The following is an 8,601-nucleotide window of genomic DNA, read 5'->3' as shown; positions in this document are numbered from 1 at the left end:
CGGGGGCCGGGCACGGGCGCGCGCCCCGGGGCGCAGCCGGGTGGGCGGGCGCGGCGGCCGCGTCTGGGCCGGGGCAGGCGGTGCGGCCACCGGGGTGCGGGGCCGCCGAGAATCCTAGCGGCCGCTATGGACCAAAGTTTCCAAAGATGCGTTTCCCGGAGTGTACCGCTCGCTGTTGTAACATGCACCTAGTATTCGCTGTCACACTGGGCAGGAGCGATGAGCTGGCTGCTGAACCGCGTAACCTACATGCCGGCCCTCTCACCCTCGCTCCACACACACCGTAAACAAAATGAAGAGGTAAATCACCAGAGTGGGGACGGGAATATTTGGGTGTATTGGACAGAGAAAGGCCAATACAGTATCTTTTTAAATGTTTTATTTTTAGAGATGGAGTCTCACTCTGTCACCCAGGCTGGAGGGCAGTGGAGTGCGATCACGGCTTACTGCAGTTTTGACCTCCTGGGCTCAAGCATCCTCCTGACTCGACCTCCTAAAGCTTGGGATTGCAGGTATGAGGCACCAACCAATAAAATATCTATATTCAAATCAGTGAACATCTCAAAAACCAAATGAGTAAAGGGCATAGACAATCATAAAAGGAAAAAATTTAAAAACACAAATGACAAAAAAAAAAAGCTCAAATAAGTAATAACCAAATACATACAATTTTAAAGTAATAATTGGGTGCATTTTTTTTCTTCCTTTGCAATTAGCAAAGTTTTGTTTTGTTTTTGTGTGAAACAAATGTGGGGGTTGGTGATGACCAGTAAAACACGCCTCTAATTTAAGAATTTTATCTCCTTTCTTCTAGCTCACTTTCCTTTTATATAACCACATTGGTAACAGTGACTCCAGGAACAAGCATTTATTGAGCAATCAGTGTCTCTTTGGAGCCCCAGGGTAACCACAAAAACAATGAATATAGATGGTAAAATTAACTCCCTTTAATTGATGCTGGAACTGAGGATCAAGAAATACACATATTGTTACACCCCAGAAATGGCTAGAAACCACTTGATCCTAGGCCTTCACTCTTACTCTTCACTCGAGGGATTTGCTCAAATGTTGGAAATCCAGTTTAAACTGGATGTAGTCCATGGGGTGTGTGTGTGTGTGTGTGTGTTCCTTTAAACTATGGCCAGGGAAGTGAGAAGGCCATGAGCTTTGAGGTCAGATGTTCTCTGGTTTAGATTTTACTTGTTTAGTGTCCTACATTTTAAAAATTCAAGGATTATATTACAGTTATTTCTAATTTAAAAACTCAGAAGCTGTTACTGTTGCCCTGGGTTCTTACGATCTCCCATGATAGAGATTAAAAGAGATCACCAAACATAGCAGCAAAGGAAAGTTTATTCAGCTTGTGCACAAGGGAGTCGGCACTAAGAAAGGAAAAGGAGCGGACTGCTTTCTGAGGGTAGTGTGTGAGTGAGTTTCATAGGGTCTTTCTATAGGGAGGGGTTACATCAGGGCACGTTTAGGAGGAGTTTTCTTGTCCTTGCACAGTGGCCCAATATGCTTTTTCATACATCATATGTAGTATTAGCATTTTAAATCTCTACCCCAGGAGTTATTTATAGCATTAAAGTGAGGAAGGGGTAACTGTAGGTTGGAGTTTAAGTCTAACTGTGCAGGTGAGGATCTGGGGAAGTCCCTAGCCCTCTTAAATAGGAGCTTGCAGTTAACAGTTTGTTGGGTCTTTTGTTACTGATTGACTGAGAGTTAGATGAGCTAGAGCTTGAGTAAGGAGCTTTTATCCTTTTTCACCACACCATCTTAAAATAGCTTGCCTGTCTCAGTGCAACTAAGATATGCCTGTGTGACAGATTCTTTAGTGGCCCCAATGGTTTCTGATTCCCAGTTCCTCTTCATGTTCATACCTGTATTAGACCCCCTCCTCCTAAGAGGGGTTGGAACCTATGACTTGCTTCTGAAAATAAATATAACAAAGGTGACGGATATCACTCCCATGACTACATTACATTATAAAAGACTCTCTTATGAACAGACTCTCTAGAGACTGTCCTGTCTGTCCTGATGAAGTCAGTGGCCGTGCTTGGGAAGTCCACATGATGAGGAAACATGGGCAGCCTCTAGGAGCTGAAAGGCAGCTTCCAGCCAATAGCCAGCCAGCAAGAAATCCTACAAACTCCACGAAATGAATTCTGTCAACAGTCTAAGTGAACTTGGAAGTAAATTCTTCCCCAGTCAGTCATCCACATGAGAACACAGACCAATGACACCTTAATTGCAGCTTTGTGAAACCCTAAGCAGAGGATCCAGTTAATACATGCCTGGACTTCTAAATGCACCCCACCCGCTCCAAATTGTGAGAGAATACATAGAGTGCAACCCCTCTTTGAAAATTTTGTGTTAAATACTTCTGTCCTGCTGCATTCTGATTTTTCTTTCTTACTCTTTCACGTACATTTTCCTGCCTTGATCATGGCTATGTTCTCTTTCTCTGTATCACTCATTTTTGTTATTATACATTTTATTATATGAGTAATACATGAATATAATGTGATATTCTAAGGTATATTGCTTGACATCATACTGTATCTGTCAACTATCTTTTCCAGACAACAAAGTACCTTGGAGTTCATTTATCTTTTCACATATATAGTATATATAAAATTCTTCTTTTAAATGACTATATACCGTTATATTATCAGTGTGTCTACCTGAAATAATGGAAATGATCAGAATCCAGTATTAAAGCATTTATTCAATTTAAAATTTAGCTGAGAATGGCTATTCAGACAACACAGACTCCAAAGGAATGGAGTCAATGCTCCAAAGTTAAGATCTTGCATACATAGGCAGAAAAGAAACTTAGTGTGATTATAACATTTTCTATACAAGGCTGGTTTATGAGTTACAACAATTTAGTTACGATTTGTTTTCTTACAAATTTAGTTACGATTTGTTTTTCCATACAGCTTTTCTTTTCCTATTTTTTTTTTTGAAAGAAAGAAAAAGAATAAAGAAGAGGAGGAAAAAAGAAGAGAAAGAGAGAGAGAGAATGGGAGTATTGCTTTTTTGCCCAGGCTAGAATGCATTTTAGTAATGGGTATTGAAAACCTCTTTTATACCAATAATTATACTTGATGTAAACAGGAAGGAATAAGGGAAGAAAATAACAAACGAGCAGCCAGCCAATATTTCATTTAAACCTATGAAATGCTATGTGATTACTGAGGAGTGATTTACTTCCAATTATGTAGTCACTTATGGAATAGGTGTGAGATGGTAATGTATGTTTTATGTATTTGAAGTGGAGAGTTCTATAAATGTTTATTAAGTTTACTTGTTCCGGGTCTGGGTTCAAGTCCTGGATGTCCTTGTTAATTTTCTGTCTCGTTGATCTATAAAATCATTAGCTCTTCTTGTTACATTGATCCTTTTGCCATTATGTAATGTCCTTCTTTGCCTCTTTTGCTCTTTGTTGCTTTAAAGTCTACTTTATCAGAGGCGAGAATTGCATCTCCTGCTTTTTATTTATTTATTTATTTTTACTCTCTGATTGATTGATAAATCTTCCTCCTTCTCTTTGTTTTGAGTCTTTGTGTATCGTTGCATGTGAGATGGGTCTGGATGCAGCATACCAATGGGTTTTGGCTTTTTATCCGATTAGAATATATATAACTTTAATACTGGCATTTGATGCTAGCTGGCTGTTTTGCCCATTAGTTAGTGTAAATTTTTCGTTGTGTTAATGTTCTTTTCTTTTTGATATATTTTTGGAAAGGCTGATATTGGTTGTTCCTTTATATGTATAGTGCTTCTTTCAGAAGCTCTTGTAAAGCAGGCCTGGTGGTGGTGAACTCTCTAAGTACTTGTTTGTTCGCAAAGGATTTAGTTTTTCCTTCGATTATAAAGCTTAGTTTGGCTGGATAGGAAATTCTGGGTTGAAAGTTCTGTTCTTTAAGGATGTTAAATATTGGTCCCCACTCTTTTCTGGCTTGTAGGGTTTCTGCTGAGAGATCTGCTGTAAGTCTGATAGGTTTCCCTTTATGGGTAACCTGACCTTTCTCTCTGGCTGCCCTTAGTATTTTCTCCTTCATTTCAACCCTAATAAATCTGGCGATTATGTGCCTTGGGGTTGGTCTTCTTGAAGAATATCTTTGTGGTGTTCTCTGTATTACCTGGAGTTGAATATTACCCTGCCTTGCTAGGTTGGGAAAGTTTTCCTGAATGACATCCTGAAGAGTATTTTCCAACTTGGATTCATTCTCTTTGTCACATTCAGGTACACCTATCAAACGTAAATTAGGTCTTTTCACATAGTCCCATATTTCCTGGAGACTTTGCTCATTCCTTTTCATCCTTTTTTCTCCAATCTTGTCTTCTCGTTTCATTTCACTGAGCTGGTTCTCGACTTCTGATGTCCTTTCTTCTACTTGATCAATTCGACTGTTTAAACTTGTGCATGCTTCGCGAAGTTCTCATGTTGTGTTTTTCAGCTCCATCAATTCACTTATATTCCCCTCTAAATTGTCCATTCTCGTTAACATTTCGTCAAACCTTTTTTCAAGGTTCTTAGTTTCTTTGCATTGGGTTAGAACAAGTTCTTTTAATTCACAGAAGTTTCTTATCACCCACGTTTTGAAGCCTGCTTCTGTTATTGGAACACACTCGTAATCTATTAAGCCTTGTTCCGTTACTGATGAGGAATTGCGATCCCCTGTAGAGGGAGAGGCATTCTGATTTTGAGTATTCTCTGCCTTTTTACGCTGATTTCTTCCCTTCATTATATATTTATCCGTCTGTTGTCTTTGTAATTACCGACTTTCTAACTAGGTCTCTGAGCAGACGTCCAACTTGTTGATTCCCAGCACCGAAATCTGAGCAATCCACTGCGCCAGCCAAAATAGCGGTGTTAAGATTGATGGTGCTTTTCTGCCCGGGAATCTCCAGACTCTGCACCAAAAACTGGCGCGCTAAGGCACCAGCAAAACTGCCGTGCCGGCCACAAGAGTTGCCCTGGCGACACGTGGGGCTCCTCTGCTGGGAATCTCCTAGTCCGTGAGCAACAAATATTCGTCTGAAAGTGTGGCGTCCTCTGGTTCTCTGCGCTTTCACTGGGAGCTACAAGCCCAAGCTGATAGTGATTGGCCATCTTGGATCTCTCTCCCTGTCATGGCCTTCTTTTCCTATTTAAAAGAGTATATTTAACATTCCATCTTAGACAATGTAATAGTCATGAAGTCTGTGTGAGAGAGGAAAGAGGAAAGTTAATCTATAATGAAGAGCAAGTTAGGAGAGAAGGGGTCTTCCGTGGTGCCCTTTAGTCATTTATAACACTTTACAAAACAACATAGGTAAGGAAAAAGGCTAATCTGTAATCAGAGAAACAAAGGTCACAGCTGCCTGCTTTATAGTTGCCTGTTTACATGTGACTTAGATCCCATAATCAGATTCCCTTAAGGCTCAAAGTGTTTTAAAGTTCCAACAGCTTAGATTTTTACTTATTTTCACAAATATATCACAGTGCATCCATCTCTTTAACTATTTAAGTTGTTTGTAGATTTTTTTTTTTTTTTTTTTTTTTGAGATAGATTCTTGTTCTGTTGCTCAGGCTGGAATAGTGTAGTGGTGCAATCTTGGCTCACTGCAACCTCTGCCTCCTGGGTTTTAGCGATTCTCCTGCCTCAGCCTCCCAAGTAGCTGAGATTATAGGCACCTGTCACTATGCCTGGCTAATTTTTGTGTTTTTAGTAGAGATGGAGTTTCACCACATTGGTCAGACTGGTCTTGAACTCCTGGCCTCAAGTGATCCACCTGCCTTGGCCTCCCAAAATGCTGGGATTACAGGCATGAGCCACCACACTTGGCCTGTTTCTAGTATTTTGATATAGCAAACACATGCTGTGTGCATGCTTCTTGGACACCTATGTGATGATTTCTCCAGAATATATGCCCAGAAGCAGGGCTCTGAGTATGTTCATTTTCATTTTATTTGCTACTGACAAATCGTTCTCCAGAGTGTCCGTGGCCATTTATATCCCTACCAGGTATGTAGGAGAGTGCTACTTCCTGCGCTCTCCTTTCTTCACAACCCCCACTGACACCTGATATTATCCAAGTACAACATTTTTGTTCTAGCTCTCTTTCATGTTCCTGTTCTCCTCTCTCTCTCTCTTTTTTTGCCCTTTTTATTCCTCCTCCTTCTCCCTCTCTTCTCTCATGTCCCCTGTCTCTGTTCCCTCTCTTTCTCAGTTTCTTCTGTTCTTTGGTTTGCTCTTTTGCTTTGTAAAAATTTATAATTTGTTTTAATTTAAAATTTAACTTATAATTTAATTTGTAACCTGATTCATAATGAAGATTATGAAAATACCTGCCAGCAAATGTACATTTACAAAATAACTGCCAATGACTGCAGTGGGTTCTATGTTAGTGGCCCACCATTAAAAAAAAAAATTGATGTAAATTAACCATAACATAAAAGTAACCATCTCAAAATGTACAAATCACTGACATTTAGTACATTCAGTGTTGTGCAACCATCACCTCTATCTAGCTTTGAAACCTTTAATCCCCCCAAAGGGAAACTCCATACACATAAAGCCTTCACTTCTCAATTCCCCTTTCTCCCCTTGCAACCACTGACCTGCTTTTTGTCTCTATGGATTTTCCTATTCTAGATATTTCATATAAATGGAATCATACAGTATATGACATTGTGTGTCTGGTTTCTTTCACTTAGCATAGTGTTTTTGAGGTTAATCCACATTGTAGCATCTAGGGACTTCTTCCTTTTTATGGCTGAATAACATTCCATTATTTACTATGCCATACTTTATTAGTTCATTTATCAGTTGATGAACATTTGGGTATTTCCACCATTTGACTCTTGTGAATAGTGCTGCTATTAACATTTGTGTGTCAGTTTTTGTTTGAATACTTTTGGCTATAGACCCAGGGCAAGAATTGCTGGGTCATATGGTAATTCTATGTTTATTTTTTTAAGGAACTACCAAACTGCTTTCTATAACAACTGTATCATTTTACAGTCCACTAATAATGCATGAGTGCTCTTATTTCTCCACATTCTTGGCAACACTTATTTTCTTTTAAGTACAGCTATTTTAGTGGGTGTGAAGTGATATCTCACTGTTTGGATTTGCATCTCTCTAATGACTCATGATATTGAGTGTCATTTCCTGTGCTTGTTGGGCATTTGCATATCTTTAGAGGAATTCCTGTTTAAGTCCCTTGTCAATTTTTCAGTTGGGTTTTTTGTCTTTTTGTTGTTGAGTTGTAAGAGTTCTTTATATATTTTGGTAAGGGGGGGTTCCAAGATGGTCAAATAGAAATAGCTCTGGAATGCAGTTCCCAGGGAGAGAGACGCAGAAACCGAGTGATCTCTGTAGTTCCAAACAAGAACAGGAGATCTTCGCTGGGCTGAAAAGCACCTGCAACATACATAAACAGAGCTTAGCAGCAACTCTGGCCGGTGCCGGGGGTTTCATCACAGATCTAAGTGGTAGTATTGGCTAAAGCCGAGAAAGCCTGTGGGACAGAATTACCTGCCCTCCAGAAAGAAGGGAAACTGAAAGCAGGGAATCAGGCGATCCAGCTAGGCAGGTTCCTCCCCCACAAAGCCCAGCAAACTGAAGCCCCCTTGCTTGAGAGTTTTGAAGCCAACATAGTAGTTCAAACTCGACCTGGATCAATCAAGCTCAGCAGGAGGAAGGGAAGCTGCCATTGCAGAGGCAGGCCTAATCTTCTTAAGTAAACAAAAGATACAGTAAATACAGGCAGCAGCTCCACTGAATCTGCATCAGCCCAGCAGCGCCTCTGCAGGCAGACAAAGGAAAGGCTGCCTCCCCAAGCAGTGCCCTGAGATCAAGCTAGATAAATCCAAGAAGATGGGAAGAAACCAGTGCAAAAAGGATGAAACCATCAAAGACCAGAATGCCTCTCCCCAACGAAGGGATCACAACTCCTCACAGCAAGGGAACAAAACAGGATGGAGACCGAGTTTGACAAATTGACAGAAGCAGGCTTCAGAAGGTGGGTAATAACAAACTTCTCTGAGCTAAAGGACATATTCTAACCCAATGCAAAGAAATTAAAAACCTTGAAAAAAGGCTAGATGAAATGCTAACTAGAATAACCAGCTTAGAGAAGAACATAAATGACTTGATGGAGCTGAAAAACACAGCAAAAGAACTTCGAGAAGCATACACAAGTTTCAACAGCCATATCAATCAAGCAGAGGAAAGGATATCAGAGACTGAAGATCAACTCAATGAAATAAAACAAGAAGGCAAGAAAAGAGAAAAAAGCATGAAAAGAAATGAACAAAGCCTCCAAGAAATACGGGGTTATGTGAAAAGACCTAATCTACACTTGATCGGTATACCAGAAGGTGACAGGGAGAATGAATCCAAGTTAGAAAACACTCTTCAGGATATTATCCAGGAGAACTTCTCCAACCTAGTAAGGCAGGCCAACATTCAAATACAGGAAATACAGAGAACATCACAACGATACTCCTCAAGAAGAGCAACCCCAAGGCACATGATCATCAGATTCACCAGGGTTGAAATGAAGGAAAAAATGCTAAGTGCTGCCAGAGAGAAAGGTCAGGTC

At 40.3% G+C, this 8,601-nt stretch overlaps 1 long non-coding RNA gene across 1 annotated transcript in view; it reads left to right on the top strand.

Moving 5' to 3' along the window:
* Positions 1-112: 112 nt before the first annotated feature.
* The window catches only part of LOC135268344 (uncharacterized), a 29,760-nt gene continuing 21,271 nt past the window's right edge, over positions 113-8,601 (top strand). Inside the window, exons 1-2 of the long non-coding RNA XR_010336658.1 lie at positions 113-300; positions 389-512. This is a non-coding gene — a long non-coding RNA (uncharacterized LOC135268344). The remainder of the gene's footprint in view (positions 301-388; positions 513-8,601) is intronic.

This window comes from Aotus nancymaae, unplaced genomic scaffold (assembly GCF_030222135.1).
Source record: "Aotus nancymaae isolate 86718 unplaced genomic scaffold, 86718_ANA_hifiasm-v0.15.2.pri h1tg000040l, whole genome shotgun sequence".
Taxonomy (NCBI): domain Eukaryota; kingdom Metazoa; phylum Chordata; class Mammalia; order Primates; family Aotidae; genus Aotus; species Aotus nancymaae.
This window is presented reverse-complemented; position numbering and strand designations above follow the sequence as displayed.